Source organism: Osmerus eperlanus, chromosome 3 (assembly GCF_963692335.1).
Source record: "Osmerus eperlanus chromosome 3, fOsmEpe2.1, whole genome shotgun sequence".
Lineage (NCBI taxonomy): Eukaryota > Metazoa > Chordata > Actinopteri > Osmeriformes > Osmeridae > Osmerus > Osmerus eperlanus.
The window spans coordinates 18,452,013-18,459,512 of record NC_085020.1 but is presented as its reverse complement, the minus strand read 5'-3'; the positions used below and the strand labels follow the sequence as shown (position 1 = coordinate 18,459,512).

General features: G+C 54.9%; 18 non-coding genes across 18 annotated transcripts; 9 read left to right on the top strand and 9 right to left on the bottom strand.

The window, feature by feature from the left end:
• The first annotated feature begins 148 nt into the window (after positions 1–148).
• LOC134017921 (U1 spliceosomal RNA) lies at positions 149–312 on the top strand. Its single transcript, XR_009929815.1, has one exon. It is a non-coding gene; the product is annotated as a U1 spliceosomal RNA (small nuclear RNA).
• Positions 313–431: 119 nt separating this feature from the next.
• Positions 432–550, bottom strand: LOC134017971 (5S ribosomal RNA). Its single transcript, XR_009929861.1, has one exon. It is a non-coding gene; the product is annotated as a 5S ribosomal RNA (ribosomal RNA).
• A 450-nt stretch (positions 551–1,000) lies between these two features.
• LOC134017936 (U1 spliceosomal RNA) lies at positions 1,001–1,164 on the top strand. The gene has a single exon (XR_009929828.1). It is a non-coding gene; the product is annotated as a U1 spliceosomal RNA (small nuclear RNA).
• Positions 1,165–1,283: 119 nt separating this feature from the next.
• LOC134017970 (5S ribosomal RNA) lies at positions 1,284–1,402 on the bottom strand. Its single transcript, XR_009929860.1, has one exon. It is a non-coding gene; the product is annotated as a 5S ribosomal RNA (ribosomal RNA).
• A 449-nt stretch (positions 1,403–1,851) lies between these two features.
• Positions 1,852–2,015, top strand: LOC134017919 (U1 spliceosomal RNA). The gene has a single exon (XR_009929813.1). It is a non-coding gene; the product is annotated as a U1 spliceosomal RNA (small nuclear RNA).
• Positions 2,016–2,134: 119 nt separating this feature from the next.
• On the bottom strand, positions 2,135–2,253 carry LOC134017969 (5S ribosomal RNA). The gene has a single exon (XR_009929859.1). It is a non-coding gene; the product is annotated as a 5S ribosomal RNA (ribosomal RNA).
• Positions 2,254–2,729: 476 nt separating this feature from the next.
• On the top strand, positions 2,730–2,893 carry LOC134017929 (U1 spliceosomal RNA). Its single transcript, XR_009929822.1, has one exon. It is a non-coding gene; the product is annotated as a U1 spliceosomal RNA (small nuclear RNA).
• Positions 2,894–3,012: 119 nt separating this feature from the next.
• Positions 3,013–3,131, bottom strand: LOC134017968 (5S ribosomal RNA). The gene has a single exon (XR_009929858.1). It is a non-coding gene; the product is annotated as a 5S ribosomal RNA (ribosomal RNA).
• A 480-nt stretch (positions 3,132–3,611) lies between these two features.
• On the top strand, positions 3,612–3,775 carry LOC134017918 (U1 spliceosomal RNA). Its single transcript, XR_009929812.1, has one exon. It is a non-coding gene; the product is annotated as a U1 spliceosomal RNA (small nuclear RNA).
• Positions 3,776–3,894: 119 nt separating this feature from the next.
• LOC134017966 (5S ribosomal RNA) lies at positions 3,895–4,013 on the bottom strand. Its single transcript, XR_009929856.1, has one exon. It is a non-coding gene; the product is annotated as a 5S ribosomal RNA (ribosomal RNA).
• A 480-nt stretch (positions 4,014–4,493) lies between these two features.
• LOC134017917 (U1 spliceosomal RNA) lies at positions 4,494–4,657 on the top strand. Its single transcript, XR_009929811.1, has one exon. It is a non-coding gene; the product is annotated as a U1 spliceosomal RNA (small nuclear RNA).
• Positions 4,658–4,776: 119 nt separating this feature from the next.
• On the bottom strand, positions 4,777–4,895 carry LOC134017965 (5S ribosomal RNA). Its single transcript, XR_009929855.1, has one exon. It is a non-coding gene; the product is annotated as a 5S ribosomal RNA (ribosomal RNA).
• Positions 4,896–5,367: 472 nt separating this feature from the next.
• On the top strand, positions 5,368–5,531 carry LOC134017916 (U1 spliceosomal RNA). Its single transcript, XR_009929810.1, has one exon. It is a non-coding gene; the product is annotated as a U1 spliceosomal RNA (small nuclear RNA).
• Positions 5,532–5,650: 119 nt separating this feature from the next.
• On the bottom strand, positions 5,651–5,769 carry LOC134017964 (5S ribosomal RNA). The gene has a single exon (XR_009929854.1). It is a non-coding gene; the product is annotated as a 5S ribosomal RNA (ribosomal RNA).
• Positions 5,770–6,219: 450 nt separating this feature from the next.
• Positions 6,220–6,383, top strand: LOC134017928 (U1 spliceosomal RNA). The gene has a single exon (XR_009929821.1). It is a non-coding gene; the product is annotated as a U1 spliceosomal RNA (small nuclear RNA).
• Positions 6,384–6,502: 119 nt separating this feature from the next.
• Positions 6,503–6,621, bottom strand: LOC134017963 (5S ribosomal RNA). The gene has a single exon (XR_009929853.1). It is a non-coding gene; the product is annotated as a 5S ribosomal RNA (ribosomal RNA).
• Positions 6,622–7,083: 462 nt separating this feature from the next.
• On the top strand, positions 7,084–7,247 carry LOC134017937 (U1 spliceosomal RNA). The gene has a single exon (XR_009929829.1). It is a non-coding gene; the product is annotated as a U1 spliceosomal RNA (small nuclear RNA).
• Positions 7,248–7,366: 119 nt separating this feature from the next.
• LOC134017962 (5S ribosomal RNA) lies at positions 7,367–7,485 on the bottom strand. Its single transcript, XR_009929852.1, has one exon. It is a non-coding gene; the product is annotated as a 5S ribosomal RNA (ribosomal RNA).
• Positions 7,486–7,500: the final 15 nt, after the last annotated feature.

The window sequence follows — 7,500 nt, the reverse complement described above, 5'->3', positions numbered from 1 at the left end:
GTTTCTTTCTGCATGGGTGAGTGGGAGGTGGGGCTTGCTCCCTTCAGCCCGCCTCTTCCATTGGCTGTTTTTTCTGCCTGTCTGCTTACCGCGGGTGACTGCGGCAGCCCTGGCACCTGGGTGAGGGCACCCGTTTCCCTTCCAACTCATACTTACCTGGCAGGGGAGACACCTTGATCACGAAGGAGGTTCACCCAGGGCGAGGCTCGGCCATTGCACTTCGGCTGTGCTGACCTTTGCGAATTCCCCAAATGCGGGAATCTCGACTGCATAATTTCTGGTAGTGGGGGACTGCGTACGCGCTCTCCCCCGAACATGTTTGTGAAAAATAATCTGGGAATCCTGAGACAGGTCAAGCCAAGCGGTTGAGGAGCTGTGTGACACGAGGTGGGGAAACAGTACCCCCTGCTGGTGAGAGAAGAGGAAAAAAAAGCTTACAGCACCTGGTATTCCCAGGCGGTCTCCCATCCAAGTACTAACCAGGCCCGACCCTGCTTAGCTTCCGAGATCGGACGAGATCGGGCGTGTTCAGGGTGGTATGGCCGTAAGCGAAGGAAGCTGTGGGTCATAGGCTACTTATAGATGACACCGCTCTGCCCAGTAGCTCAGCTTGATTTGCGATTCCTCCTTAGTTTTTGGTGGTCAGTTTAAGTTTATTGTTACTGTAGGTATTGTCTCTCTCTCTCTCTCTCTCTCTCTCTCTCTCTCTCTCTCTCTCTCTGTGTCTGTTTGTGTCTCTCTCTCTCTTTCTCTGTGTCTCTCTCTCTTCAAGGGCCAGGGCAAGGGAGGGGTGGGGGGATGGGTGAGTGGGAGGTGGGGATGGTTCCCTTCTGCCCGCCCCTTCCATTGGCTGTTTCTTTCTGCATGGGTGAGTGGGAGGTGGGGCTTGCTCCCTTCAGCCCGCCTCTTCCATTGGCTGTTTTTTCTGCCTGTCTGCTTACCGCGGGTGACTGCGGCAGCCCTGGCACCTGGGTGAGGGCACCAGTTTCCCTTCCAACTCATACTTACCTGGCAGGGGAGACACCTTGATCACGAAGGAGGTTCACCCAGGGCGAGGCTCGGCCATTGCACTTCGGCTGTGCTGACCTTTGCGAATTCCCCAAATGCGGGAATCTCGACTGCATAATTTCTGGTAGTGGGGGACTGCGTACGCGTTCTCCCCCGAACATGTTTGTGAAAAATAATCTGGGAATCCTGAGACAGGTCAAGCCAAGCGGTTGAGGAGCTGTGTGACACGAGGTGGGGAAACAGTACCCCCTGCTGGTGAGAGAAGAGGAAAAAAAAGCTTACAGCACCTGGTATTCCCAGGCGGTCTCCCATCCAAGTACTAACCAGGCCCGACCCTGCTTAGCTTCCGAGATCGGACGAGATCGGGCGTGTTCAGGGTGGTATGGCCGTAAGCGAAGGAAGCTGTGGGTCATAGGCTACTTATAGATGACACCGCTCTGCCCAGTAGCTCAGCTTGATTTGCGATTCCTCCTTAGTTTTTGGTGGTCAGTTTAAGTTTATTGTTACTGTAGGTATTGTCTCTCTCTCTCTCTCTCTCTCTCTCTCTCTCTCTCTCTCCTCTCTCTCTCTCTGTGTCTGTTTGTGTCTCTTTCTCTGTGTCTCTCTCTCTTCAAGGGCCAGGGCAAGGGAGGGGTGGGGGGATGGGTGAGTGGGAGGTGGGGATGGTTCCCTTCTGCCCGCCCCTTCCATTGGCTGTTTCTTTCTGCATGGGTGAGTGGGAGGTGGGGCTTGCTCCCTTCAGCCCGCCTCTTCCATTGGCTGTTTTTTCTGCCTGTCTGCTTACCGCGGGTGACTGCGGCAGCCCTGGCACCTGGGTGAGGGCACCAGTTTCCCTTCCAACTCATACTTACCTGGCAGGGGAGACACCTTGATCACGAAGGAGGTTCACCCAGGGCGAGGCTCGGCCATTGCACTTCGGCTGTGCTGACCTTTGCGAATTCCCCAAATGCGGGAATCTCGACTGCATAATTTCTGGTAGTGGGGGACTGCGTACGCGCTCTCCCCCGAACATGTTTGTGAAAAATAATCTGGGAATCCTGAGACAGGTCAAGCCAAGCGGTTGAGGAGCTGTGTGACACGAGGTGGGGAAACAGTACCCCCTGCTGGTGAGAGAAGAGGAAAAAAAAGCTTACAGCACCTGGTATTCCCAGGCGGTCTCCCATCCAAGTACTAACCAGGCCCGACCCTGCTTAGCTTCCGAGATCGGACGAGATCGGGCGTGTTCAGGGTGGTATGGCCGTAAGCGAAGGAAGCTGTGGGTCATAGGCTACTTATAGATGACACCGCTCTGCCCAGTAGCTCAGCTTGATTTGCGATTCCTCCTTAGTTTTTGGTGGTCAGTTTAAGTTTATTGTTACTGTAGGTATTGTCTCTCTCTCTCTCTCTCTCTCTCTCTCTCTCTCTCTCTCTCTCTCTCTCTCTCTCTCTCTCTCTCCCTCTCTCTCTCTCTGTGTCTGTTTGTGTCTCTTTCTCTGTGTCTCTCTCTCTTCAAGGGCCAGGGCAAGGGAGGGGTGGGGGGATGGGTGAGTGGGAGGTGGGGATGGTTCCCTTCTGCCCGCCCCTTCCATTGGCTGTTTCTTTCTGCATGGGTGAGTGGGAGGTGGGGCTTGCTCCCTTCAGCCCGCCTCTTCCATTGGCTGTTTTTTCTGCCTGTCTGCTTACCGCGGGTGACTGCGGCAGCCCTGGCACCTGGGTGAGGGCACCCGTTTCCCTTCCAACTCATACTTACCTGGCAGGGGAGACACCTTGATCACGAAGGAGGTTCACCCAGGGCGAGGCTCGGCCATTGCACTTCGGCTGTGCTGACCTTTGCGAATTCCCCAAATGCGGGAACCTCGACTGCATAATTTCTGGTAGTGGGGGACTGCGTACGCGCTCTCCCCCGAACATGTTTGTGAAAAATAATCTGGGAATCCTGAGACAGGTCAAGCCAAGCGGTTGAGGAGCTGTGTGACACGAGGTGGGGAAACAGTACCCCCTGCTGGTGAGAGAAGAGGAAAAAAAAGCTTACAGCACCTGGTATTCCCAGGCGGTCTCCCATCCAAGTACTAACCAGGCCCGACCCTGCTTAGCTTCCGAGATCGGACGAGATCGGGCGTGTTCAGGGTGGTATGGCCGTAAGCGAAGGAAGCTGTGGGTCATAGGCTACTTATAGATGACACCGCTCTGCCCAGTAGCTCAGCTTGATTTGCGATTCCTCCTTAGTTTTTGGTGGTCAGTTTAAGTTTATTGTTACTGTAGGTATTCTCTCTCTCTCTCTCTCTCTCTCTCTCTCTCTCTCTCTCTCTCTCTCTCTCTCTCTCTCTCTCTCTCTCTCTCTCTCTGTGTCTGTTTGTGTCTCTCTCTCTCTTTCTCTGTGTCTCTCTCTCTTCAAGGGCCAGGGCAAGGGAGGGGTGGGGGGATGGGTGAGTGGGAGGTGGGGATGGTTCCCTTCTGCCCGCCCCTTCCATTGGCTGTTTCTTTCTGCATGGGTGAGTGGGAGGTGGGGCTTGCTCCCTTCAGCCCGCCTCTTCCATTGGCTGTTTTTTCTGCCTGTCTGCTTACCGCGGGTGACTGCGGCAGCCCTGGCACCTGGGTGAGGGCACCCGTTTCCCTTCCAACTCATACTTACCTGGCAGGGGAGACACCTTGATCACGAAGGAGGTTCACCCAGGGCGAGGCTCGGCCATTGCACTTCGGCTGTGCTGACCTTTGCGAATTCCCCAAATGCGGGAATCTCGACTGCATAATTTCTGGTAGTGGGGGACTGCGTACGCGCTCTCCCCCGAACATGTTTGTGAAAAATAATCTGGGAATCCTGAGACAGGTCAAGCCAAGCGGTTGAGGAGCTGTGTGACACGAGGTGGGGAAACAGTACCCCCTGCTGGTGAGAGAAGAGGAAAAAAAAGCTTACAGCACCTGGTATTCCCAGGCGGTCTCCCATCCAAGTACTAACCAGGCCCGACCCTGCTTAGCTTCCGAGATCGGACGAGATCGGGCGTGTTCAGGGTGGTATGGCCGTAAGCGAAGGAAGCTGTGGGTCATAGGCTACTTATAGATGACACCGCTCTGCCCAGTAGCTCAGCTTGATTTGCGATTCCTCCTTAGTTTTTGGTGGTCAGTTTAAGTTTATTGTTACTGTAGGTATTGTCTCTCTCTCTCTCTCTCTCTCTCTCTCTCTCTCTCTCTCTCTCTCTCTCTCTCTCTCTCTCTCTCTCTCTCTCTCTGTGTCTGTTTGTGTCTCTCTCTCTCTTTCTCTGTGTCTCTCTCTCTTCAAGGGCCAGGGCAAGGGAGGGGTGGGGGGATGGGTGAGTGGGAGGTGGGGATGGTTCCCTTCTGCCCGCCCCTTCCATTGGCTGTTTCTTTCTGCATGGGTGAGTGGGAGGTGGGGCTTGCTCCCTTCAGCCCGCCTCTTCCATTGGCTGTTTTTTCTGCCTGTCTGCTTACCGCGGGTGACTGCGGCAGCCCTGGCACCTGGGTGAGGGCACCCGTTTCCCTTCCAACTCATACTTACCTGGCAGGGGAGACACCTTGATCACGAAGGAGGTTCACCCAGGGCGAGGCTCGGCCATTGCACTTCGGCTGTGCTGACCTTTGCGAATTCCCCAAATGCGGGAATCTCGACTGCATAATTTCTGGTAGTGGGGGACTGCGTACGCGCTCTCCCCCGAACATGTTTGTGAAAAATAATCTGGGAATCCTGAGACAGGTCAAGCCAAGCGGTTGAGGAGCTGTGTGACACGAGGTGGGGAAACAGTACCCCCTGCTGGTGAGAGAAGAGGAAAAAAAAGCTTACAGCACCTGGTATTCCCAGGCGGTCTCCCATCCAAGTACTAACCAGGCCCGACCCTGCTTAGCTTCCGAGATCGGACGAGATCGGGCGTGTTCAGGGTGGTATGGCCGTAAGCGAAGGAAGCTGTGGGTCATAGGCTACTTATAGATGACACCGCTCTGCCCAGTAGCTCAGCTTGATTTGCGATTCCTCCTTAGTTTTTGGTGGTCAGTTTAAGTTTATTGTTACTGTAGGTATTGTCTCTCTCTCTCTCTCTCTCTCTCTCTCTCTCTCTCTCTCTCTCTCTCTCTCTCTCTCTCTCTCTCTCTGTGTCTGTTTGTGTCTCTCTCTCTCTTTCTCTGTGTCTCTCTCTCTTCAAGGGCCAGGGCAAGGGAGGGGTGGGGGGATGGGTGAGTGGGAGGTGGGGATGGTTCCCTTCTGCCCGCCCCTTCCATTGGCTGTTTCTTTCTGCATGGGTGAGTGGGAGGTGGGGCTTGCTCCCTTCAGCCCGCCTCTTCCATTGGCTGTTTTTTCTGCCTGTCTGCTTACCGCGGGTGACTGCGGCAGCCCTGGCACCTGGGTGAGGGCACCCGTTTCCCTTCCAACTCATACTTACCTGGCAGGGGAGACACCTTGATCACGAAGGAGGTTCACCCAGGGCGAGGCTCGGCCATTGCACTTCGGCTGTGCTGACCTTTGCGAATTCCCCAAATGCGGGAATCTCGACTGCATAATTTCTGGTAGTGGGGGACTGCGTACGCGCTCTCCCCCGAACATGTTTGTGAAAAATAATCTGGGAATCCTGAGACAGGTCAAGCCAAGCGGTTGAGGAGCTGTGTGACACGAGGTGGGGAAACAGTACCCCCTGCTGGTGAGAGAAGAGGAAAAAAAAGCTTACAGCACCTGGTATTCCCAGGCGGTCTCCCATCCAAGTACTAACCAGGCCCGACCCTGCTTAGCTTCCGAGATCGGACGAGATCGGGCGTGTTCAGGGTGGTATGGCCGTAAGCGAAGGAAGCTGTGGGTCATAGGCTACTTATAGATGACACCGCTCTGCCCAGTAGCTCAGCTTGATTTGCGATTCCTCCTTAGTTTTTGGTGGTCAGTTTAAGTTTATTGTTACTGTAGGTATTGTCTCTCTCTCTCTCTCTCTCTCTCTCTCTCTCTCTCTCTCTCTCTCTGTGTCTGTTTGTGTCTCTCTCTCTCTTTCTCTGTGTCTCTCTCTCTTCAAGGGCCAGGGCAAGGGAGGGGTGGGGGGATGGGTGAGTGGGAGGTGGGGATGGTTCCCTTCTGCCCGCCCCTTCCATTGGCTGTTTCTTTCTGCATGGGTGAGTGGGAGGTGGGGCTTGCTCCCTTCAGCCCGCCTCTTCCATTGGCTGTTTTTTCTGCCTGTCTGCTTACCGCGGGTGACTGCGGCAGCCCTGGCACCTGGGTGAGGGCACCCGTTTCCCTTCCAACTCATACTTACCTGGCAGGGGAGACACCTTGATCACGAAGGAGGTTCACCCAGGGCGAGGCTCGGCCATTGCACTTCGGCTGTGCTGACCTTTGCGAATTCCCCAAATGCGGGAACCTCGACTGCATAATTTCTGGTAGTGGGGGACTGCGTACGCGCTCTCCCCCGAACATGTTTGTGAAAAATAATCTGGGAATCCTGAGACAGGTCAAGCCAAGCGGTTGAGGAGCTGTGTGACACGAGGTGGGGAAACAGTACCCCCTGCTGGTGAGAGAAGAGGAAAAAAAAGCTTACAGCACCTGGTATTCCCAGGCGGTCTCCCATCCAAGTACTAACCAGGCCCGACCCTGCTTAGCTTCCGAGATCGGACGAGATCGGGCGTGTTCAGGGTGGTATGGCCGTAAGCGAAGGAAGCTGTGGGTCATAGGCTACTTATAGATGACACCGCTCTGCCCAGTAGCTCAGCTTGATTTGCGATTCCTCCTTAGTTTTTGGTGGTCAGTTTAAGTTTATTGTTACTGTAGGTATTGTCTCTCTCTCTCTCTCTCTCTCTCTCTCTCTCTCTCTCTCTCTCTCTCTCTCTCTCTCTGTGTCTGTTTGTGTCTCTCTCTCTCTTTCTCTGTGTCTCTCTCTCTTCAAGGGCCAGGGCAAGGGAGGGGTGGGGGGATGGGTGAGTGGGAGGTGGGGATGGTTCCCTTCTGCCCGCCCCTTCCATTGGCTGTTTCTTTCTGCATGGGTGAGTGGGAGGTGGGGCTTGCTCCCTTCAGCCCGCCTCTTCCATTGGCTGTTTTTTCTGCCTGTCTGCTTACCGCGGGTGACTGCGGCAGCCCTGGCACCTGGGTGAGGGCACCCGTTTCCCTTCCAACTCATACTTACCTGGCAGGGGAGACACCTTGATCACGAAGGAGGTTCACCCAGGGCGAGGCTCGGCCATTGCACTTCGGCTGTGCTGACCTTTGCTAATTCCCCAAATGCGGGAATCTCGACTGCATAATTTCTGGTAGTGGGGGACTGCGTACGCGCTCTCCCCCGAACATGTTTGTGAAAAATAATCTGGGAATCCTGAGACAGGTCAAGCCAAGCGGTTGAGGAGCTGTGTGACACGAGGTGGGGAAACAGTACCCCCTGCTGGTGAGAGAAGAGGAAAAAAAAGCTTACAGCACCTGGTATTCCCAGGCGGTCTCCCATCCAAGTACTAACCAGGCCCGACCCTGCTTAGCTTCCGAGATCGGACGAGATCGGGCGTGTTCAGGGTGGTATGGCCGTAAGCGAAGGAAGCTGTGGG